Source organism: Hyperolius riggenbachi, chromosome 5 (assembly GCF_040937935.1).
Source record: "Hyperolius riggenbachi isolate aHypRig1 chromosome 5, aHypRig1.pri, whole genome shotgun sequence".
Taxonomy (NCBI): Eukaryota; Metazoa; Chordata; class Amphibia; order Anura; family Hyperoliidae; genus Hyperolius; species Hyperolius riggenbachi.
Genome location: NC_090650.1, coordinates 7,574,589 through 7,599,784, shown reverse-complemented (window position 1 = coordinate 7,599,784; position 25,196 = coordinate 7,574,589). Strand labels below are relative to the sequence as shown.

The 25,196-nt window shown below is 45.6% G+C and overlaps 1 protein-coding gene across 1 annotated transcript in view; it reads right to left on the bottom strand.

Annotated features, from left to right (window-relative positions):
* The window catches only part of LOC137519526 (protachykinin-1-like), a 217,632-nt gene extending 195,540 nt beyond the window's left edge, over nt 1-22,092 (bottom strand). The window contains exon 1 of the mRNA XM_068238494.1: nt 21,881-22,092. The gene's annotated coding sequence lies outside the window, so the exon portion shown is untranslated. The remainder of the gene's footprint in view (nt 1-21,880) is intronic.
* Nucleotides 22,093-25,196: the final 3,104 nt, after the last annotated feature.

Here is a 25,196-nt window from a genome sequence, read left to right as displayed (position 1 = left end):
GAAATTAGTTGTGAGAATTAAATGTTCTTTTGATTCTAATTGATTCCTTTGTTGCAAGAAAAGTTCAAAGAGAAGTTTTATAATCCAACTAAGTTACTTTACATATATATAAAATAATTATCATAATAACTAGTGTTGGCGAACTTGTCACTGCTCGAGCACTGGGGACATGACTGAGCTGAGGTGGCGCCTTATTTGGGATTATTTTTTTGCCAATTTAAAGGAAGTCTGAGCTCAGAGAAATACAGTATAAAATATACCATCTTTATTTCCTTTAAATGTGTAGCTGCCCCCCTCCAGTATTAGGCAGCCCCCCTCCTATAATTTATAAATAGCCAGATGTGCCTCCAGTATTAGGCAGCCCCCCTCCTAGATAGATAGCCAGTTATGCCCATTGGTATCAGGTTGCCTCCCCGGGGCCCCAGCAGCTAGCCAGATATGCCCGTGCATGAAAAAAGGGTGCCATGAAAAAAGAGCCCGGCTGGATAACGATATGTCGCCGGTGAATTACGAAATCTGATAACGATAATCATTGTTGTCAAACTTGGTTAACTGTAAATACCATTGAAAAAACAGATGGGAATTAATAATGAAAAGATATTAACGTTCAAAATTGTTACGTTATTCAACAATGCAGCTTAATACAACCCTACTCTCACACAGAACCCTCCCCTGGTGGTGCCTTAAACTAACCACTACCCTGGTGGAGCCTAACCCTTACCACCACCCCTCTGGTGGTGCCTAACCCTAACACGCCACCCCCCCCACGGTGGTGCCTAACCCTAACCACGCCCTGGTGGTGCCTAACCCTAACCACTCCCCCTGGTGGTGCCTAACCCTATCCACTCCCCCTGGTGGTGCCTAACCCTAACCACTCCCCCTGGTGGAGCCTAACCCTAACCATCCTCCCCCCGGTGGTGCCTAATCCTAACCACGCCCTGGTGGTGCCTAACCCTACCCCCCCCCCTGGTGGTGCCTAACCTTAACCACTCCCCCCGGTGGTGCCTAACCCTAACCACCCCCCTGGTGGTGCCTAACCCTAAGCACTCCCCCTGGTGGTGCCTAACCCTAACCACTCCTCCTGGTGGTGCCTAACCCTAACCACTCCCCCTGGTGGTGCCTAACCTTAACCACTCCCTCTGCAGAAACACCCTTTTACAATAATCTCTTTGATAACTTAAAATCTGTACATACAAATAATATGATAAAAACTACAGGATCTTCTCAAAAAATTAGCATATTGTGATAAAGTTCATTATTTTCTGTAATGTACTGATAAACATTAGACTTTCATATATGTTAGATTCAAATACACACAACTGAAGTAGTTCAAGCCTTTTTTTGTTTTAATACTGATGATTTTGGCATACAGCTCATGAAAACCCAAATTTCCTATCTCAAAAAATTAGCATATTTCATCCGACCAATAAAAGAAAAGTGTTTTTAAAACAAAAAAAGTCAACCTTCAAATAATTATGTTCAGTTATGCACTCAATACTTGGTCGGGAATCCTGTTGCAGAAATGACTGCTTCAATGCGGCGTGGCATGGAGGCAATCAGCCTGTGGCACTGCTCAGGTGTTATGGAGACCCAGGATGCTTCAATAGCGGCCTTAAGCTCATCCAGAGTGTTGGGTCTTGCGTCTCTCAACTTTCTCTTCACAATATCCCACAGATTCTCTATGGGGTTCAGGTCAGGAGAGTTGGCAGGCCAATGGAGCACAGTAATACCATGGTCAGTAGACCATTTACCAGTGGTTTTGGCACTGTGAGCAGGTGCCAGGTCGTGCTGAAAAAAGAAATCTTCATCTCCATAAAGCTTTTCAGCAGATGGAAGCATTAAGTGCTCCAAAATCTCCTGATAGCTAGCTGCATTGATCCTGCCCTTGATAAAACACAGTGGACCAAGACCAGCATCTGACATGGCCCCCCAGACCATCACTGACTGTGGGTACTTGACACTGGACTTCAGGCATTTTGGCATTTCCCTCTCCCCAGCAGTGCTGGTCGTAATGGAGAAAGCTACGCTTACGGATCATTACGCGTAATTTTACGCTATTACGCATTACGAAATTACGCTTACGGCATAGACATTCAATTTCGGTACATGTCTATAATTACGCATAGCACTTACGCAATTACGCGTAAGTATACCGTAATTCAGGTTACTACGTTATAGGCTTACGCGTAAAATCCTACTAGCAATTAATGCGTAAGGTCATGCTGCCAAGCGGAAAAGTTGACGCATGGATCAATGTTAGGTAGCCGCCGACTTTAAGGGTTAATAGCAAAGCCCCCTTAAGTGCTAAGAGCCTCAAATTTGGAGAATATATTAAGGAGATCAGAAGGAATAAGAGGGAAAACATTTTTTTTCAAAAAGACCTTATAGTTTTTGAGAAAATCGATGTTAAAGTTTCAAAGGAAAAATATATACATTTAAAAACCCGCCGACTTTAACGGTTAATAGCAAAGCCTGCTTAAAATTTAGGAACACCAAATTCACAGGGTATATTAAGGGGATCAGTGGGAATAAGAGGAAAAAAAAATTTTTCAAAAAGACCTTATAGTTTTTGAGAAAATCGATTTTTAAATTTCAAGGGCGAAAATGTCTTTTAAATGCGGAAAATGTCAGTTTTTTTTGCACAGGTAACAATAGTGTTTTATTTTCATAGATTCCCCCAAGTGGGAAGAGTTTTACTTACTTCGTTCTGAGTGTGGGAAATATAAAAAAAAAACGACGTGGGGTCCCCCCTCCCAGACCTCTTTAACCCCTTGTCCCCCATGCAGACTGGGATAGCCAGAATGCGGAGCACCGGCCGCGTGGGGCTCCGCACCCTGACTATACCAGCCCGCATGGTCCATGGATTGGGGGGTCTCGGAAGGGGAGGGGCAGCCAAGCTTTCCCCTCCCCCTCCGAACCCTTGTCCAATCCAAGGACAAGGGGCTCTTCTCCACCTCCGATGGGCGGTGGAGGTGGAGGCCGCGATTTCCTGGGGAGGGGTTCATGGTGGCATCTGGGAGTCCCCTTTAAAAAGGGGTCCCCCAGATGCCCACCCCCCTCCCAGGAGAAATGAGTATAGAGGTACTTGTACCCCTTACCCAATTCCTTTAAGAGTTAAAAGTAAATAAACACACAAACACATAGAAAAAGTATTTTAATTGAACAAAAAACATAACCACGAAAAAAGTCCTTTAATATTCTTAATTAACCATTAATACTTACCTGTCCCTTTAAAAGCCAGTTCCCACGCAATATCCTCGGAAATATACTAATCAGTTACAATGTAACAAAGTTATTACAATGTAACAACTTTGTTACTTTGTAACACCACCGCACCCGACGTCACTCGCCGCTCACCCGCCGGCCGCCGCATACACGCTAGTCCCCGCCGGCTCCCGCCGTCCACTCCGCCCACACCTGTCACCCATATACATGCTGGCACCCATGGGTGCCAGCATGTATATAGGTGACATGTGGGAGAGGCGGGGAGGGCAGCGGAGCCGGCGGGGACTTAGCGTCCCTTCACCCGACAGAGCTCTGAGCTATATAGCTCAGAGCTCTCGAAAGCATCTTTGTATTTGGGCTCCAAGGAGCCCCATTGGTCCTTAGCAGACCAATGGGGTTCCTTCAAATCAGAAGGAACCCCATTGGTCTGCTAAGGACCAATGGGGCTCCTTGGAGCCCAAATACAAAGATGCTTAGAGAGCTCTGAGCTATAGCTCAGAGCTCTGTCGGGTCCTGCAGCACAGACGCGGCGGCGGCGGCGGCGGTGAGTGACGTCGGGTGCGGCGTAGTTACAATGTAACAAAGTTGTTACATTGTAATAACTTTGTTACATTGTAACTGATTAGTATATTTCCGAGGATATTGCGTGGGAACTGGCTTTTAAAGGGACAGGTAAGTATTAATGGTTAATTAAGAATATTAAAGGACTTTTTTCGTGGTTATGTTTTTTGTTCAATTAAAATACTTTTTCTATGTGTTTGTGTGTTTATTTACTTTTAACTCTTAAAGGAAATGGGTAAGGGGTACAAGTACCTCTATACTCATTTCTCCTGGGAGGGGGGTGGGCATCTGGGGGACCCCTTTTTAAAGGGGACTCCCAGATGCCACCATGAACCCCTCCCCAGGAAATCGCGGCCTCCACCTCCACCGCCCATCGGAGGTGGAGAAGAGCCCCTTGTCCTTGGATTGGACAAGGGTTCGGAGGGGGAGGGGAAAGCTTGGCTGCCCCTCCCCTTCCGAGACCCCCCAATCCATGGACCATGCGGGCTGGTATAGTCAGGGTGCGGAGCCCCACGCGGCCGGTGCTCCGCATTCTGGCTATCCCAGTCTGCATGGGGGACAAGGGGTTAAAGAGGTCTGGGAGGGGGGACCCCACGTCGTTTTTTTTTTATATTTCCCACACTCAGAACGAAGTAAGTAAAACTCTTCCCACTTGGGGGAATCTATGAAAATAAAACACTATTGTTACCTGTGCAAAAAAAACTGACATTTTCCGCATTTAAAAGACATTTTCGCCCTTGAAACTTAAAAATCGATTTTCTCAAAAACTATAAGGTCTTTTTGAAAAAAAAAAATTTCCTCTTATTCCCACTGATCCCCTTAATATACCCTGTGAATTTGGTGTTCCTAAATTTTAAGCAGGCTTTGCTATTAACCGTTAAAGTCGGCGGGTTTTTAAATGTATATATTTTTCCTTTGAAACTTTAACATCGATTTTCTCAAAAACTATAAGGTCTTTTTGAAAAAAAATTTTTCCCTCTTATTCCTTCTGATCTCCTTAATATATTCTCCAAATTTGAGGCTCTTAGCACTTAAGGGGGCTTTGCTATTAACCCTTAAAGTCGGCGGCTTTTTTATATTATACGGGAGCGTAATATTACGCGATTACGGCAGACTGTGTAATTTCAATGGGAGTTTACTGTCTTACGCGTAATTTGTTACGCGTAAAACGTAACCCTACGGTCTACGCGTAATTAATTACGCGTAATACCGTAACCTTACACGTAACGCTTACGGTGCATTTGTAGTGAATTACGATGCGTAATTACGCTAATGCGTAATTTCGGCCCAGCACTGCTCCCCAGTCTTCCTCCAGACTCTGGCACCTTGATTTCCGAATGACATGTAAAAGTTGCTTTAATCCGAAAAAAGTACTTTGGACCACTGAGCAACAGTCCAGTGCTGCTTCTCTGTAGCCCAGGTCAGGCGCTTCTGCCGCTGTTTCTGGTTCAAAAGTGGGTTCATGCTTCCATCTGCTGAAAAGCTTTATGGAGATGAAGATTTCATTTTTCAGCACAACCGGGCACCTGCTCACAGTGCCAAAACCACTGATAAATGGTTTACTGACCATGGTATTACTGTGCTCAATTGGCCTGCCAACTCTCCTGACCTGAACCCCATAGAGAATCTGTGGGATATTGTGAAGAGAAAGTTGAGAGACGCAAGACCCAACACTCTGGATGAGCTTAAGGCCGCTATCGAAGCATCCTGGGCCTCCATAACACCTGAGCAGTGCCACAGGCTGATTGCCTCCAAGCCACGCCGCATTGAAGCAGTCATTTCTGCAAAAGAATTCCCGACCAAGTATTGAGTGCATAACTGAACATAATTATTTGAAGGTTGACTTTTTTTGTTTTAAAAACACTTTTCTTTTATTGGTCGGATGAAATATGCTAATTTTTTGAGATAGGAAATTTGGGTTTTCATGAGCTGTATGCCAAAATCATCAATATTAAAACAATAAAAGGCTTGAACTACTTCAGTTGTGTGTATTTGAATCTAAAATATATGAAAGTCTAATGTTTATCAGTACATTACAGAAAATAATGAACTTTATCACAATATGCTAATTTTTTTAGAAGATCCTGTATAACGTTGCAAGTTTCTGAAACTATAACATACTTCAAAAACTGTAATGTTCTAATGTTGTTAACGATATTTATTGCGGCGCCCTTTTTTCTGCTTTTTTCGCCGTATTAACAATAATTGCATTAGAGTCTATGGCGGTGCCCCTTTTTGTCCACCCCCAGCCGGCGCCCTTTTTTCCTGCTACCAGATATGCCTATCAGTATGTGGTAGCCCCCCCCCCTCCCCCCCCCCAAGTGGAGCATGCCACTCATGTATCAGTGCCACTGGGATCTTTAGCTTCATTGTTGCAAATTTAAAATGACAGTGTCTCCTCTCTGACTCCTCCAGCAGCACCCTCGTAATGTGTGCCCCCTCTAGAGGGGAGGGCGTCATAGAGAGGAGACGCTGAGGTGTGTGATAAGGAAGCTGAAGATCCTGGTGGCACTGATGGGGGAGTGGCACGCTCCGCTGCATGCACTCCACATGGTTGGGCGTGGGGGTGCACTTGGGGGGTGGTACAGATGCGCCCTATATTCTCTGCACCCAGCAGCTGCTGCCTCCCCAGACTCGGCCCGGCCCTGGGAAGGGGAGCACTTGGGGGGTGGTACAGATGCGCCCTCTGCACTCTGCGCCCAGCAGCTGCTGCCTCCCCAGCCTTGGGAAGGAGTGCACTTTGGGGGGTGGTACAGATGCGCCCTCTGCACTCTGCGCCCAGCAGCTGCTGCCTCCCCAGCCTCGGCCCAGCCCTGGGAAGGAGTGCACTTTGGGGGGTGGTACAGATGCTCCCTCTGCACTCTGCGCCCAGCAGTTGCTGCCTCCCCAGACTCGGCCCAGCCCTGGGAAGGGGAGCACTTGGGGGGTGGTACAGATGCGCCCTCTGCACTCTGCGCCCAGCAGCTGCTGCCTCCCCAGCCTTGGGAAGGAGTGCACTTTGGGGGGTGGTACAGATGCGCCCTCTGCACTCTGCGCCCAGCAGCTGCTGCCTCCCCAGCCTCGGCCCAGCCCTGGGAAGGGGTGCACTTGGGGGGGGGGTGGTACAGATGCGCCCTCTGCACTCTGCGCCCAGCAGTTGCTGCCTCCCCAGCCTCGGCCCGGCCCTGGGAAAGGGTGCACTTGGGGGGGTGGTACAGATGCGCCCTCTGCACTCTGCGCCCAGCAGCTGCTGCCTCCCCAGCCTCGGCCCAGCCCTGGGAAGGAGTGCACTTTGGGGGGTGGTACAGATGCGCCCTCTGCACTCTGCGCCCAGCAGCTGCTGCCTCCCCAGCCTCGGCCCAGCCCTGGTAAGGGGTGCACTTGGGGGGGGGGGGGTGGTACAGATGCGCCCTCTGCACTCTGCGCCCAGCAGCTGCTGCCTCCCCAGCCTCGGCCCAGCCCTGGGAAGGGGTGCACTTGGGGGGGGGGGTGGTACAGATGCGCCCTCTGCACTCTGCGCCCAGCAGTTGCTGCCTCCCCAGCCTCGGCCCGGCCCTGGGAAAGGGTGCACTTGGGGGGGTGGTACAGATGCGCCCTCTGCACTCTGCGCCCAGCAGCTGCTGCCTCCCCAGCCTCGGCCCAGCCCTGGGAAGGAGTGCACTTTGGGGGGTGGTACAGATGCGCCCTCTGCACTCTGCGCCCAGCAGCTGCTGCCTCCCCAGCCTCGGCCCAGCCCTGGGAAGGGGTGCACTTGGGGGGGGGGGGGGGTGGTACAGATGCGCCCTCTGCACTCTGCGCCCAGCAGTTGCTGACTCCCCAGCCTCGGCCCGGCCCTGGGAAAGGGTGCACTTGGGGGGGTGGTACAGATGCGCCCTCTGCACTCTGCGCCCAGCAGCTGCTGCCTCCCCAGCCTCGGCCCAGCCCTGGGAAGGAGTGCACTTTGGGGGGTGGTACAGATGCTCCCTCTGCACTCTGCGCCCAGCAGTTGCTGCCTCCCCAGCCTCGGCCCAGCCCTGGGAAGGGGTGCACTTGGGGGTGGTACAGATGCGCCCTATACACTCTGCGCCCAGCAGTTGCGCCCTCCCCAGCCTCGGCCCAGCCCTGGGAAGGGGTGCACTTGGGGGGTGGTACAGATGCACCCTCTGCACTCTGCGCCCAGCAGCAGCTGCCTCCCCAGCCTCGGCCCAGCCCTGGGAAGGGGTGCACTTGGGGGGTGGTACAGATGCGCCCTGTGCACTCTGCGCCCAGCAGCAGCTGCCTCCCCAGCCTCGGCCCAGCCCTGGGAAGGGGTGCACTTGGGGGGTGGTACAGATGCGCCCTCTGCGCCCAGCGGCTGCGGCTTCCCCAGCCTCGGCCCAGCCCTGGGAAGGGGTGCACTTGGGGTGTACTACAGATGCGCCCTCTGCACTCTGCCCAGCGGCTGCTGCCTCCCCAGCCTCTGCCTCGACCCAGCCCTGGAAAGGAGAGAGAGATTCATTATCAGTGATAGTCGACAGTAGAATATTGACATTTTACAAACAAACAAACAAACACAGAACATCTATATCGCGCTTTTCTCCTGGCGGACTCAAAGCGCCAGAGCTGCAGCCACAAGGACGCGCTCTATAGGCAGTAGCAGTGTTAGGGAGTCTTGCCCAAGGTCTCCTACTGAATAGGTGTTGGCTTACTGAACAGGCAGAGCCGAGATTCGAACTCAGGTCTCCTGTGTCAGAGGCAGAGCCCTTAACCATTACACTTTCCAGCCACCACCATTTTACTGATAACCTATCAGACGGAGGGAACATGAACAGGCACCGGGGCAAACGCACACATTTCTAGCACAAGAGTTGGCCAGGCACCATCAGTGATGAACGTAAACGCCAATATTCTTTTTGTGAAAATAATGTTAAATTCAGTTTCCAAGTAAAAATTCCATTGAAAATAAGTTTTGTTATTTTTCAAGTTTTTTCTGCTTTTCGGGAATATTCGCTATAAAAATATCAATTTTTTTGCATTGTTGTGGTAAAAATTTTAGCAGTAAAAATATAATTTTTCCATGTTTTTTTTGCACTTTTTATAAATGACTGCGATAACGATTTTTCTGAAAACGCAAAAAAATGATCACAAACATTTTCTCGAAATTCGAAAATAGCATTTTGAGGCAAAAATGACTTTGGGGAAAATTTGCAAGCAGCACGGCACCATTTCCTCTATGAGTTTCATGGAGAGTGACCGCAATGCTGTTCCACAGATACTTTTTGCTTTTTGACGGTAGCTGTGCTTTAGGTAGCGGTTTGCTTACAACACATCATCCGCTGGTCGCAGCAATGTGTTAATGCCAGGTTAACGCAAATTTATGAGACGCAATTTAAGTGCTTGAGTAAATAAGCTAAATTAAAACGCCGACCGTGTGAACCACCACCGCTACAGCGTACGCCGGGGGCTGCTCTATTTATTATGTAAAACATAATTACCCCGTGCAATTTACAGATTGTCGTCGATACTCGCAGAAATGTAAGCGGTCGCTGAAAATTACAGGTCAGCTCGGAAACGTTTACAGCCTGCTGGCGAATGACCTAAAAAACAAAAACACACCTATTATGGGGTGCGCCAATTGTTCGCTATCTGCATCGTGATTTCCAGGTGAACGTTCTGTACAATTCTGTAATTACAGCGAGACCTCGCCGAGGGCTGGACAATGCTGCGGGGGCACCTGGTATAATTACGGCTCATCCCACACAATGAGACATTGCCAAGAAATAATATGTCATTATTACTGAGACACTTTGGGAAAAGTTTGGGGCTTGGGGTGTATTCTAAGGGAGAGTGATTAACAATAAACTGTCGCTGTGGTAATAATTTACCTCTAGACCTTTATTCAGCAACAAGTGTTTTACAAATCAGTCGGATGTCAGCTCTGCTAAAATTGAACTGATGTTGCTGAACACTAACACTAATGACGCTTCTCTTTCTGCAAGTAATGGGATGGACAAGTCACAGATCGGCACTAGGGCCGCAGGATAGCACTCTCTTTTTTTTCCATCCCTAATTTTTGAGGGGCTTAAAGAGGAATTTCAGCCTAAACAAACATACTGTCATTTAGTTACATTAGTTATGTTAATTAAAATAGATAGGTAACATAATCTTTTACCCTCCCTGTTTTAAAAGAACAGGCAAATGTTTGATTTCATGATGGCAGCCATCTTTTTGGTTGAAAGGAGGTGACAGGGAGCATGAGACACAGTTCCAACTGTCCTGTGTGCTGATCACCCCTCCCAGTTGCTAGGCAACATTAATAACATAGGAAATCCCATCATACTTTGCACGGCATCAGGGGTAAAAAGCACGGGCAGTTTTCTTTGATGGGCGGAGCTTTGCTAACAATGCAGCTAAAAATTATGCTTTGGTAAGAAAAACAAAGTTTTGATGCTGGGAAACTGTTAAAGAAACACCAAGCCTTTTCAGTTCTGCTGAGTAGATCTTTAGTCCGGAGGTTCACTTTAAGTTGAGGTGAAGTCCGGCTAGCGAGTTGCATGGACCCTACAATCGGCTGGTGGGTTGTTATGAGTGGACTTTAACTCTTTTCAATCCTATGTCTGACATTGGTATTTTTGCAGTGTTCCCCAACCCTGTCCTCAGGGCCCACCAACAGTGCATGTTTTGTGGAAATCCACAGAGGTGGTTCATCAGCTCTGCTAAGACACTAATTACCCCACCTGTGCATGTTTGTGGTTTCCTGTAAAACATGTACTGTCGGTGGGCCTTGAGGACAGGGATGGGGAACTCTGCTCTAAAGGACACCAATATCAGCAGGGCTGGTCCTCAACCTTCTGCTGCCTTAACCATTTCTGCCGCTGGGACGTGAGCCTCACCTCCGCAGATAGTCACGTCCCTGCAGCTTGGGGAGGTGTGCGGGCATATGTCCGCAATCGTGATGTTGCAGGGAGCAGGAGGGATTGGCAGCATGGGACAAAAGTCCCCTGAGCCAATCCGTTCTCGTCCACCAAGAAAAAACACTGTTTTTGTTTAAAAATAGGGTTTATTCTTAAATAGAGCCGCCGCGCTTCCTCCTCTTACCACCGCCGAACGTTAGATTTATTAACGGTAACAAAGTTCCCATTCATTAATCTTCCCGCAGGCCACCGTGATCGCAGGCTTCCATTGATAGCAATTATTGTACGCGAATAGGAAGTGCTCAATGTCCCCTTCGTGTGGCCAAATAGTAAAGTTACATCTACTGTGTTTAGGGATTAAAAATGTTTAATATGGATGTCAAGAGGGCATATTATTATTAATTTATGGGCTAAAAATTAGTAATGGACGTAAAACTGAAAAAATGCACCTTTAAATCCAAATAAAATATTGCCACCATACATTATACTAGAGATACAGTATAATATTAATTTTGCAATAACTGGGACAAATGGACAAATAAAATGCGTGGATTTTAATTATGGTAGCATGTATTATTTTAAAACTATAATTGCCGAAAACTGAAAAACAATGATTTTTTCCATTTTTTGTCTTATTATTCCTGTTAAAATGCCTGTAGAATAAAATAATTCTTAACACCTTGTACCATCCAAAGAAAGCCTAATTGGTGGCGGGAAAAACAAGGTATTTCTTTGTGATGAGTAGTGATAAAGTTATTGGGGAATGGAAGGGAGGAGTGCTATCACGCTGATACGTGATGAGGTAACGTATGAGTGTATACACAAACAGTAGTACGTAAAGCGGTGGCAGGATCAGGCCGTAGTTGTACACAAAGTCAGAGATATCGAGGTACAGACTAGCAAGGCAATATCGTAGTCAATAAACAGGCAGGGTCATACACATAAGTCAGCTGTCAGTCGTATTGCAAGAATCAGGCAATAACGAAGTCAGGGACATGTTAGAAGTTAAGTATTATGTAGGCCTCAGTGATTTGGACTGAGTTAGTCAAAAAGGCTTGGGGTGCAGACTTGCCCTTTTAAGAGATTTTCTCTTAGAGAGAAATTCTACAGTTCTGACTTTCAGCAGAACTAGAACATACCAAGAAGCTGTTCTATGGACAAGGCCACAGGTCTCACTGACCTCAACATGTAAACCACAAGAACAGTAAACACAGCCATGTTTAATCAATATAGAATTCTTTGCAACTAGGACAAAGGGCTCATAGAATATCAATCAAGTAGCTGGGTATCATGACACCATAAGGGGTCTGAGCCAATTGTAGGTTTGGGGGGGGAAGCTCAGATGATGTTCCAGTTAACTCTTTTCTGGGCCGTATAAAACCCACCCCCGGCGTCCGGAGAGGCACTTTTCTGCTTCCTGTCCCTGCTGACTATAATAATCTTTAGTTATGTTTTGACATCTTGTATGCTCTATCTGTATCTGTATATAGTTAGTTTAGATGTAACTTAGGATAGAAAGAAGATGACCTGATTACCCTTCAACAGGAAGGTAATCAAGAAGCTGTAATGCAACGGACTTACTACAGAAGAATCTGCTTTGCTAAGATGTAACGAACTGTATCTGTATATCTGTTTACTGAATAAACACTTTGAAACTTTGAAGACGCCTAAGAAGGTTCTATCTCCTATAATGGCCTATATTCATAAAACATTTGGGGAGGAAAAATTTGTGGAGGTAAAATACCGCATCGGTATTTTAGACTTCTGGGTGGTCATTCATAAAAATGTTTCCAGCTGCGATAGCAGTGCGGAGATTTCCCGCTGTAGGCTGTCGGCAGGCTTGCGGAAACACAGAAGCTGGCAGAGTCCCTCCGTGCGCTGCTCTCTCTGCTGCTGCTTAGGAGGTCTGTCTCATTCACTTGCATGGTCTCCGCACGCTTCCCGCTACGTCCGAGGAAGCGGTATTTCCCGTCCGCATACCGCTTCCTCTAATCTTTATGAATGGACATTTTGTTACGTTTTCTAGATAGATCTAGAAAATCACCGCACAAGGCGGAAATTTCTTGCTCTGCTGGGGAATTGTAACTTTTCATGTGGAAACAGCTTTTATGAATGCACACTTTGCTAAATGGTCGGGAAAGTCAGCTGTTTTGAGCGGTAAACTTGCGGTAAAGTTTTATGAATAGAGGCCATTGCTTGCTGTGATGAGAGTCAAGTTATCTCAAATTCTGTGAGGTGCAACTCTAAGGAGGTGCTGGTGCCGGAGCAAAAGGTGATTTCTTACAGGACAGGCCGAGTCGAACACGTGTATCACATGGCAGTGGTACAGAAGGACGAGACAAGAGCGAGGTCAAGAGGCAGGCAAAAGTCGGTACACAGATAAATATACAATAAGATGTTACTTCAATATATTACGATAATCCTACTAATATAATAAATGGGAACGTTTGGATGTTTGGAATGTTTGTTACTCGATCACGCAAAAATGGCTGAACGGATGTGAATGAAATTTGGCACACACATAGTACATTACCTGGAATAAAGTATAGGATACTTTTTATTCCCATAACCAAAAAGGGGGCGGAGACAAATACAAATTTCACTGGGAAAATGTAAACTGCAGCTGTTCTTACACTGTTAATGGCAGGGTTCTAAAACTTTGCACAGTTGGTCGTTGGGTGACTGGGATTAATATTCAGAAAGGTGGGTGGAGTCTATAAAATCCAATCAAAATTAACCTATTGATTTTCAAGGGGAATATTTACATTGCTGCCATTCTTGCACTGTTAATGGCACAAGCCTCAAACCTGGTACAGTTGATCATTGGGTGACTAGGGTTCAATTTTAGAAAGGGGGTGGGGCCACAAACAGCCAATTAGATTTGTTTTATTTCAATGCAAATTATTTATGCCAAACACCGCAAAGATCACAAACTTGGTAATTGATTACGGTAATTGTGTGTTAGGGTTAGAAAAGTAGGCACAGCCAACACCAGTTAAATACATAAGCGGGCAACGCCGGGTCATAAGTGGGCGGAGACAAATACAAATTTTACTGGGTAAATGTAAACAGCAGCCATTCTTACACTGTTAATGATAGGGTTCTCAAACTTTGCACAGTTGGTTACTGGGTGACGGGGGGGTTAATATTCAGAAAAGTGTGTGGAGCCTACAAAAGGCAATCAAAAATTACCTATTGATTTTTCAGGGAAATATTTCATTGCTGACATTCTTGCACTGTTAATGGCACAAGCCTCAAACCTGGTACAGTTGATCATTGCGTGACTGGGGTTTACATTCATAAAACAGGGTGGAGCCACACACAGACAATATGATTTGTTTCATTTTAATGCAGGTTATTGATGTCAAAGACCACAAAGCTCACAAACTTGGTCATTGAGTGATTGATTAATTGTGTGTTAGGGTTAGGAAAAGTGGGCGCAGCCAGCACCTGCAAAATACATAATCGGGCAATGCCGGGTCATCAGTAGGCGGAGACAAATGCAAATTTCACTGAGAAAATGTAAACTGCAGCAATTCTTACACTTTTAATGGTAGGGTTCTCAAACTTTGCACAATTGGTCACTGGGTGACTGGGATTAATATTCAGAGAAGTGGGTGGAGCCTACAAAAGCCAATCAAATTTGACCTATTGATTTTCAAAGGGAATATGTAATTGCTACCATTCTTGCACTGTTAATGGCACAAGCGTTAAACCTGGTACAGTTGGTCATTGGGTGACTGGCAGAGCCGGGACAAGGTCCTCCAGCACCCAAGGCTGAGACACCAAAGTGCGCCCCTCCATCCCTGCCACCCCAGCCATCACCCACTGATTGCTATTAGACTAAGAGGCACCACAGGGCCCACAACCTCCCCAACACCTTAATAGTTATCTGGCTTGCAGTCACTGCCATATATCCCCTTTACTTATTTCTTTCTGCTTCAAACACAATTAGGAATGACAGCTGAATGAATTCTGCGCCCCCTCCTACACTGCGCCCTGAGGCTGGAGCCTCTCCAGCCTATGCCTCGGCCCGGCCCTGGTGACTGGGGTTCAAATTCGGACAAAGGGGTGGAGCCACAAACAGCCAATCAGATTTGTTTAATCTCAATGCAAATTATTGATGCCAAAGACCGCAAAGCTCACAAACTTGTTTTTTGAGTAATTGTGTGTTAGGGTTAGAAATAGTAGGCGGAGCCAACACCAGCCAAATACATACCTGAACAATGTTAGGAAATAAGTGGGTGGAGAAAAATACAAATTTCATTGCGCAAATGTAAACTGCAGCCATTCTTACACTGTTAATGGCAGGGTTCTCAAACTTCGCACAGTTGGTCACTGGGTAACTGGGATTAATATTCAGAAAAGTGGGTGGAGCCTATAAAAGCCAATCAAAATCCACTTATTGATTTTTAAGGGGAATATTTAATTGCTGCCATTCTTGCACTGTTAATCACCTGTACCTGGTACAGTTGGCCATTGGGTGATTGGGGTTCAAATTCAGAAAAGGGGTGGAGCCACATCCAATCAGATTAATTTTGTTTCATTGCAAATTATTGATGCCAAAGACCGCAAAGCTCACATAATTGGTCATTAAGTAATTGTGTGTTAGGGTTAGGAAAAGTGGGTGGAGCCAACACTAGCCAAATATATACCCGGGCAACGCCGGGCGTCCAGCTAGTATATATATATAACTACAAAATACAAAACTGACTAACTAGAGTACATACAGAACACTATATATATATATATATATATATATATATATATATATATATACCCCCATCATAAATACCTCATATCATATATACTCCCCAATTTTACCCCTTATAACCAGCGAGAGATCACCATGGCCTGTCAAGAAGGGATCTAAACAACTTCAAATGCTTTAAGGTGGGAAAACTATCCTGGAGACACCCCTGTGTCCCCTCCCCTAATGTCTCCACCCCTTCACCCTCTAGACTGTAGGCTCAGAAGGGCAGGGACCTCCTCCTAGTGTTTCTTATTCTGTTGTAATTTTTATCATATGAACATGTACCAGCATTGGGGATGTCTTACACCACACATCACCTATGCCTGTATTTCTATTGCTGGATGTCCTGATTGTACAGAGTTTTGATCTTTTCTCATGTATATATGTTCCCCACTTTTTGTTTTGTACTCTGTACAGCGCTATGGAAGATGTTGGTGCTATATATATAAAAAAGAATAATAGTAATAAAATAATAATAACCGGTTCTCTCATGGCATCAACTTTCGCAGAGTATTTCTTGATTATCCCCTCTGTAGCAGGAGATAAACTAGGTATATAATTTAGAAAGGATGCATAATTTGAGATGGACGCTATTTTCACCTGTGTGGATGGGACCGTGGCGTGTACCACGTGTCCAAAGCGTCACGCCACAAACACACCACCACACTTATCGGTTCTTAAACTGCCCAGCGTGGTCAGAATTTCATCAATCAGTTCAATAGATCACAGTCAGTTTGAATCAAGCTGATCAGTAATGGCCTGGACAACTTGGAAGGAATGATCAGGAAGGCCGGATTGAAAGGGCTTGGCCACCCAGGGGTGTTTTTTCAGGAAGGGGGGTTGGGAGTTGGTCAGCACATTAAGGGGTTAATACAGAGTTAGAAAGCAGAAAGAGGAGTTAGCCGGTGAGCAGCAGAGGGATGGGTTCAGGAAGGGGTTTGGTTAAGGACAGGAAGGGGTGGAGCTTTACCTTTCAAGGAATGGGAAGGCGAAAGTCTCCTACCCTCCCTCTCATTATTTTTTGTTTTTGTATTAGTTATCCTCAGTTTGGAGTAGGCACTCAAGGGGGCCAAGCAAGCTGGTTGGGGTGAGTGGTGTGTTTGGTCTTGTCATTGCAGCTTGGTGGGGCAGGCCTCTGGAGGTTGGAAATATGGCCAGTTGTTATAGTGTGGAGGACACACCTTGGTTGCTTCTTCTACAGTTAAGCAGATAGTTCCGTCAGATGGGACGTGTGGTTATGGCCCAGATGTCCCCGAGTTGGTTTCCGCACCTTTTTGCTGCCTGAGGCAAACTTGTGAGGATGCCCGATTTGGAATGACAATTTACTCTGCTTCATTGAATGTTCTCACATGACATGCTGCAGCTCTACACAATAGCACACTGGCTGGCTGTGAGTCTGTGACAAACAAACTGCTCAACCTCAACCAGTCGGCCGTCCTCCATTCCTCTACAGTCAGGACAGTAGTGCCACCTCCTCCCTTCTGCTGTGCAAGTCAAATGAAACACTGCTGCTCATCCAATTGCACCGATGCTTTCGGTTTCCAATGTGAAACCGGCCTGATGATGAGATCACCGTCTATTGCCATGTGACCACTCACCAGAAGGATTGAGAGCCTCCGAGGGCTGGAAGGAGAATGGCTGCCAGCATCTGGATCCCAGTGGAGGTGAGTTACAAATGCCCGCTGTGTGCAGGCTCTGCATATACCTCCCGGCGGCTATCCCGAATCAGGTTCGTGGTTACTGCTCTGAACTCTGTATTTCTGGCCTGAGCCTGATTCCCTGGAGGTTAATAAAGGGGCTGCTTTGGCCTATTTACTCCCGCTGAACTGAGGTGACACATGAGTTTGTTTAGAGGGATTGAGTTTTATATATTTGCCTGCAATAGTGTTATTGGCTATTGCTCTTATCGAGTGTACGACTGAGGTTGGAAACCGGGAAGTTACCTTTTGACAAATTAGTTGTCAAATTAGTTTACTGAAAGCAGAAGCTGATGTTTCCAAGTTCTTTTGATAGGACGAGGCTTGCGTTTCCACCATGAGATTCCCCGACCCTATAACCTCAGGAGAGGGACAGAGATGTCCTGGGGCAAAGCAATCGCTCATCTTCCTCCAGCGGAACCATCAGAGCGGAAATTGCAGACCAGGAAGACAGAACGCACTATGCACATGATATTAAGATAGGAGCGTCTCTATTAGAGAGGGAATGAGAAATGCTTCGAGTTAAGGAAGTGATAGAGAAGCGAAATGTATTCTAAGGAAATTGAGCAGAATAATTGTATCTGATACAGAAAGCAATAGATTTGTAGAATGAGATGGGAAAATTATGGAAGTGAGAGAAGGTAATAGAAAATAATACCTATATGCAGCATGAATTCATTACTTTACCCCAGGCTTACCCGCCCTATTCCACTGCTTATAGAGGAGCTCCGATTCCACCGACCAACTTTCAAACAGCAGGTTTCTCATCTACTCTTAACTTCTCGTTTTTTAGAGAATCTATGGGCCTCGTTGACTCAGCTGATGGATTGCAAACTCCATTTGTTCAGGCCTAGTAGACCACTGTGAGCACCGGTGTCCGGCAAGTGTCCGACTTTCTCTTCAGACCGGCCTAGTCAGGTGTCTTCTTGGCCACAGAGCATCTCTGCCCAAGTTTCCTTAAAGAGACTCAGAGATGAGTCTCACTTCAGTTTTTTTACTAACTCGGGGCTTCCTCCAGCCCCACAAGCAAAGCTGTGTCTCTCGCCATCCTTCTACGATGTCCCGTTCAGCCGCAGTGAGCCCCGGTAAGCGGCTCAGTGATGTCAGCAGCGGATCTTTTACACATGCATGGACCTTCTTGGCAAGCGCAGGAGGCCCCGGCTGAATGTCACTCAGTCAGACTGAGTCCGACTGAGCCGCTTACTTAGGGAGAACGGCAGCACTGAGGAGGATGGCGAGGGACACATCTATGCTTATGGGGCTGGAGGAAGTCTCTTTAACCCTTTGGTGGACTGGTCGCCTAACCCCCCTTAAGGGGGGAGGCACATTTGGGGGGGGGGGGGGTCAGGCAGCCGGATCCCTGTTAGGGCTTGCTGTGTGGCCAGGTGTCCCCCCCTGTATGCAGCAACCTTTACTCACCTCCCAGGCTCCAGCAATAAGCCGCAGTAGACCCCTCCGCTCCGGCCGGCATCCCCGCTCGTACTGACTCTCAGTTCCGGGTCACGGCTGGATGACGTCATCAAGCCGGCACCCAGCACTGACGTCAGAGCAAGGGGCGATGCCGGTCAGAGCGGTGGGGAGCGCCGATCGCCGGGGATACGTCAGGGAGGTGAGTGGATCCATTTCTCCCCCCCCTCCTCCTTACCGCCACAGCTGTCACAGTCATTACTATGCTCCGCCGGCGATCATAGTGATGGCGTGATCAGAAGCCATACGCGATGGCTTCTGATCACTGAGGGGAGATGTCAGCTGTCATATGGCAGCTTAATCTTCCCTCTGGGTTTCGTACGATCGTGTCGGGAGTGGAAACGGCGAGCAGCGTAGATCCTACGCCGCATCAGGCTAGAACAGCCACAAGTGCAGTGTAGGATCTAATATAGGTGGTCCTCAAAAGGTTAAGGTCTTAAGGTTCATACACTTGTCCCATCAATCTGCCCAACTATCTCTTAAACTCAGTCTGTTGAAAGATAGTTGGGTGTGTGTGTGTGGCAAGCAACCAAATGACAACTGATAACAGGTTATTTGCCAGATCCAACTGGTGGATCAACCTGCCCAACTATCATGCAGGTTGGAACGTGTGTACAATTCTTTTGAACAACTTTGTTGTTTTTGAATGTGGACATGTTGTGTAGTTTGTCGTTAAGCTTGTACGCATAGGGCTTGATTCACAAAGCGGTGCTAACTGTTAGCACGCCTGTGAAAACCCCCTTAGCACGTCTAAACGAGCTTTTCGCGCATAAAACTTTATGCGCATAAAACTTTACGCGCGTAAAACTTTACGCGCACACTGCACAGAGCGCAGGGCGCTCCGCGCGAAGTGCCCATTAAAGCCTATGGGACTTAGCGCGCATAAAACTTTGCGAGCGTAAAACTTTGCGCGCGCAAAGTTAGCGCACGATCTGATTGAGAAATTCGGTGCTAACCTACTTAGCACCCTGGTTAGCATGTCTAAAGACTTTAGACGTGCTAAGTAGGTTAGCACCGCTTTGTGAATCAAGCCCATAGAGTTTAAAGCGGAATATAACCCTGCATTTCAACTTTGCTCTAAAACATTATTTACAGCATATTATATGCAAAAAGCATTTTTTTTTTACTAGACCAGCATTGGAAGGGTTAAACACAGAGGTTTCAAGTTCCGTGGAGAGATATGCAGAAGTTCAGATGGATACATTCTATTTAGTGAGATGTATCTATTGATAAACAGTTACACACTCTTTGGCTGTCCTCCAGCTCCTTCTCAGTGAGAGAGAGATGAGTCACATGCCACACTTAGATACATTTATGTAAACAAAATGTATCTATTTCAGGTTCGGATTCGGTTGCAGAAATCTCCAGGAACTTTAAAGCCCTGTGTAACCCTTCCAATGCTGGTCTAGTAAAAAAAAAAACCCGCTGGTTGCATATAATATGCTGTAAATAATGTTTTAGAGCAAAGTTGAAATGCAGGGTTATATTCCGCTTTAAGTGAGCTGATTGTTCAGTAGGTTGGCATGTGTACTTACTTGTCAGGTAAACAACTTGTTGTGCAGTTGGACATGTTGTGTGTTTGGCTGTGAGTTATGTTGGATGTGTGTATGAGCCTTTAGACACTATCCATTTCAATCCAGCACAGCTCTTTTACATAAAAATTTGCTTTATTGTATTCAATGCAAAAATAGTACAAAAGTCACATAAAAATGCTGCTCAAGTGGCTACGGCCCGCTGTTTCCAGCCTCACTGGTTCTTGTTCAGGCCAGTCAGCACAGCAAAGCATGCAACTTACATAGTGCACAACCAGCCTGCATCACCCAATCATAGTGCAGTATGCAAATAGATGGACCTGATGGGGAACTATCCAAAAAAGGCCACACCCTCAATTCTTCCTGGTTACCCAGCCTTTGAAAATATTGATCCACCAATCAGCACATAAACCGCTAATGCTGGTAATTCACATAGTAAACAGCATATATCCATACACAGGGGATGTGCGCCACTTACAGGGACACGATCGCTCCTCCAGCGGCTGAGGAGGACCTTAACCTCTAACTGAAATAATAAGCAAGCATTTGCCTTAAAGGACAACCGAGGTAAAAATAAACTAATGAAATAAACAATTGTATCTATCCTTCTCCTACTAAAAATAACGTTTTAAGATATTCCACGGTTTTATTTCATATTTCAATCTACGTTTTAAGTTTTTACTGTTTTATTATTTTTGCTCAATGACACATTCATTGAAGTATGCCAGAGCTAAACTCTATGAACTATTTGCCCTTTTTACCTCTTTTCTGCTCTTAGAAGCCATTTTCTGCTAGCAAAATGTTTTATAGTTGTAATTTCTTATCAGTGAGGGGCACACTGTAGTCTGACCCAACTCTGACTCAGACAGGAACTGCCACTTACATACCTGATGTTTAACTGTTTCAGGCAGAGAAAGACAAAAAAGAAACACAGCATAATTATTAGTGTGCTGGGCACTGTACATGGAAACAGTAAATTCGGGCGCCTGAGGCTAGTGGACAAATCGGGCGCCGCCATTCACTCCTATAATAAATATCGTTTAATGGGCGCCCGATAGGAAAAAAGGGCGCCGGAGAAAACTAACGTTTTAAAAGCGGCGCCCGGAGACTTAATGTTTTATTACTGTTTCTCATGATTACACATTATTTAATGATTTATACATTTTTAAATATTATTTTTAAACGAAAAACAGTACAATATTTTTTTCCCAAACATTATTTTTAAACGAAAAACAGTACTTTTTTTTTTTTTTACATTATTTTTAAACGAAAAAAACAACAGGGGGGTCTTAGGTTTAGGCACCAACAGGGGGGTCTTAGGTTTAGGCACCAACAGGGGGTTTTAGGTTTAGGCACCAACAGGGGGGTCTTAGGTTTAGGCACCAACAGGGGGGTCTTAGGTTTAGGCACTAACAGGGGGGTCTTAGGTTTAGGCACCAACAGGGGGGTCTTAGGTTTAGGCACCAACAGGGGGGTCTTAGGTTTAGGCACCAACAGGGGGGTCTTAGGTTTAGGCACTAACAGGGGGGTCTAGGGGTTAGGGGTAGGTACAGGGAGGGTTACTTAGTAATTTTTTTTTTAAACGTTATTATACGTTTCACTATTTAAACGAAAGATTAACGTTTTTACAATTGCCGATTTAATGCACATTATTTAATGATTTATAACTTTAAAAAACATTAATTTTAAACGAAATACAGTACAATACAATTTTAAATGTTATCCATGCTTATCGTTAAAAACCCGGCGCCCTTTTTTCCCAGCGCCCCTTTTTAACGTACGCACTGTACATACCCATGTCTATCTCATCATGTCACATGTCACCTCGGGTCGGGTATCCTTGAAGAGACTCTGCACACATATACCGACAGTCATTCAGATGTAGCCTGACCTAAGATGCGCTGCCATTTCTCTCTGTTGTCTACAAAATGTAAGTTTAGCATACTGCCTGTCCGGAGCATAAAATAAAATCAACAGACAGTGTTCCTCGGACAGCTCCGGAATTTTTCTATGTGGATTTGTTTTCCTAAATACCCCAAAGTTATTTCAACTGTGCCAAGATGCCTACACTAATCACGTGCTAAAATTCCCGAAGTGGTAATCACAGAGCGACTACCACAGGAGCTGCAAAACAGCTCTCGGCTCTACGAAGACTTACGTATGAATAACAAATGGATTATCACCCTTGGTCGCGGATCAGTGAACACGCCGCTGGAGTATCAAGTAAAGAGACAGGTTTATTGTTTGAAGGCAATCACATGACCCAGGTTTAATACAAAACTTATGGCCTAGCGTGCAACGATCATTTACCAAATTGCGTGGAACATTATGAAGCCCCAGCAGAACCATGTACGGTCGTTTGCGGACCACTGGAATGAGCCTATAATCAGGACAAATAGCTGTCATATACTCTACCTGAGATGTATAGCATCCGGGAGGAACTAATTTCACAATAATCGGGTTTGCTGTGTCTCCCAGGGCAGGGAACCAAGTTCCTTATAAATTATGTATGCTTCATTACTCCAAAGCTCAGCCGTTACACCCTGGCCGCAAAAACTAATATTTAGATTAATTGCAAAGTGACGGAAGACAAATATACTCACCTCTCTTATTGTGGAGCTCTCAGGAGGATGGAAATGAGAATCAGTTCAATATATTCATCCCCTCGCGGTGCACAGATCGCTTCCAGCGCCAATAATACAAATAATGACACGTAATAATCTTTATGAATAAGGGAAGCTCAGATATTCTGCAGTTGTACAGTGTGTGGAGGCAGCGCACCCGTGGCTTGGATGGGGGTAAAATGCACCGAACAGGCTGAGGTTATGAGATGTGTGCAGGTAAGGCCTCATTCACATCAATTAGCGCAGATGGCTGTGCGATTGGAATGCAACACGTACGATCTCACGCCATCTGCGCTGCTCTGCTGAGCCCATTCATTACAGTGAATGGGATCTGCACTGCGATTCTCGAAAAATGCATGCAGCAGTGCAATAGCGAACACTGCTGCGCAGCGCATATGACGGGAACGGTACTCTGAATTCACTTAAATTCACGCTTATTGAATCCATCCCACCGCACAATGCTTTTGAGGTCCTTAGGAATAAAGAAACGTTAAAATTCTTAAAACACTAACGCCCGAAGGTCTAAACGAACAATTAGAGAAAGTTTATTGAATCATCTTTTTTTAATATATTTTAAATGGTCCTCTCTTTTATTCGAACCCATTAAATTTGTCTTACACTTGTTTTGTATTGATCATTTACTTATTTTATCATTTTTAATGTATTTTCGTCAAGTTTTATGCTTCATACAAATTTTTGCAACTATGCATAGTTTTGTATCCATACTCCTATTATTACAGCAGTTTTCTGTTTTTCACCCTGTACCATTAACCCTAGCTGGAATGAACCTCTCCAGTATATTTTGGATCCAACATTCGGCATAGTGTGGCATGAACACATTTTTTTATGCATTTTCTTTACATGTACTTTTTATGTATTCCAAGTGCAACTTTTATTTAACTTTTCTACATTTCCTTTCTCCAGCCTCCGTCCCTATAACAAACACCACATCTATTGTTTTTACTTAAGATTTAGGCCACCTCCAATCCTATGCGCTTTCCACCATCCACTACCAACCCATACAAGGTACACTATGGGAGTAAGCATGTTGTTACTTATGTATATCCCAGTCCCTTTGCCTATATCCCTCTCTTTCTACCCCCCCCCCTTCCCCTCCCATCCAGCATCATACACATAGGTTTGCATCCTATTCCCACATTGATCACAGTACTGGACCGCCCTACTACCATATGTCATCAACATGCGACCTCTGTCGCTCCCCCTTCCCATCCCCCATTCTGGGCGATTCTAGTCACTTATTAATTTAAGACAGAGCACCCCAGACCTCACAGAGGCGCTCTACCTGGTTCATGACCTGATTTTGGTAAGTTGAGCATTTGCTCACCTTTAAACACTGCTGTTTCTTATGCTGCATACACACTTGAGATAAAAGTCTCTGGAAAAGGCAAGATCACAGACCAATTTTACCCCATTCCATGTAGTATGAGAGCCATACCTACACAGTCTATTCTATGGAGCTGAACTCCCCATCAGACAGAAATCTTTGCAAGATGCTGCACACAAAGATGCCCGTACACATTCAAAAGATCATTATCTGCAAAAGATCTCTTCCTGCAATAGATCCATTCCTGCAAATTGCATTCATAGTCTATGAGATCTGCAGATCCTCATACACACCTTGTTTAACAGACTTCATCTGCATATCTGGCAATCATCTGCAGATCTGAAAATCCATCCTGGTGGATCTGATCTGCAGATGATCTGCAGATGATTGCCTGCTAAACAAGGTGTGTATGATGATCTGTAGATCTCATAGACTATGAATGCATTTTGAAGGAATGGATCTATTGCAGGAAGAGATCTTTTGCAGATAATGATCTTTTGAATGTGTACAGGCATCTTTGTGTGCAGCATCTTGCAAAGATTTTATCTGATGGGGAGTGCAGCTCCATAGAATAGACTGTGAAGGTATGGCTCTCATACTACATGGAGGGGGGTAAGATCTCTGTCTGATGGGGAGTGCAGCTCCATAGAATAGACTGTGTAGGTGTGGCTCTCATACTACATGGAAGGGGGTAAGATTTCTGTCTGATGGGGAGTGCAGCTCCATAGAATAGACTGTGTAGGTGTGGCTCTCATACTACATGGAAGGAGGTAAGATCTCTGTCTGATGGGGAGTGCAGCTCCATAGAATAGACTGTGTAGGTATGGCTCTCATACTACATGGAAGGGGGTAAGATTTCTGTCTGATGGGGAGTGCAGCTCCATAGAATAGACTGTGTAGGTGTGGCTCTCATACTACATGGAAGGGGGTAAGATTTCTGTCTGATGGGGAGTGCAGCTCCATAGAATAGACTGTGTAGGTATGGCTCTCATACTACATGGAAGGGGGTAAGATTTCTGTCTGATGGGGAGTGCAGCTCCATAGAATAGACTGTGTAGGTATGGCTCTCATACTACATGGAAGGGGGTAAGATTTCTGTCTGATGGGGAGTGCAGCTCCATAGAATAGACTGTGTAGGTAT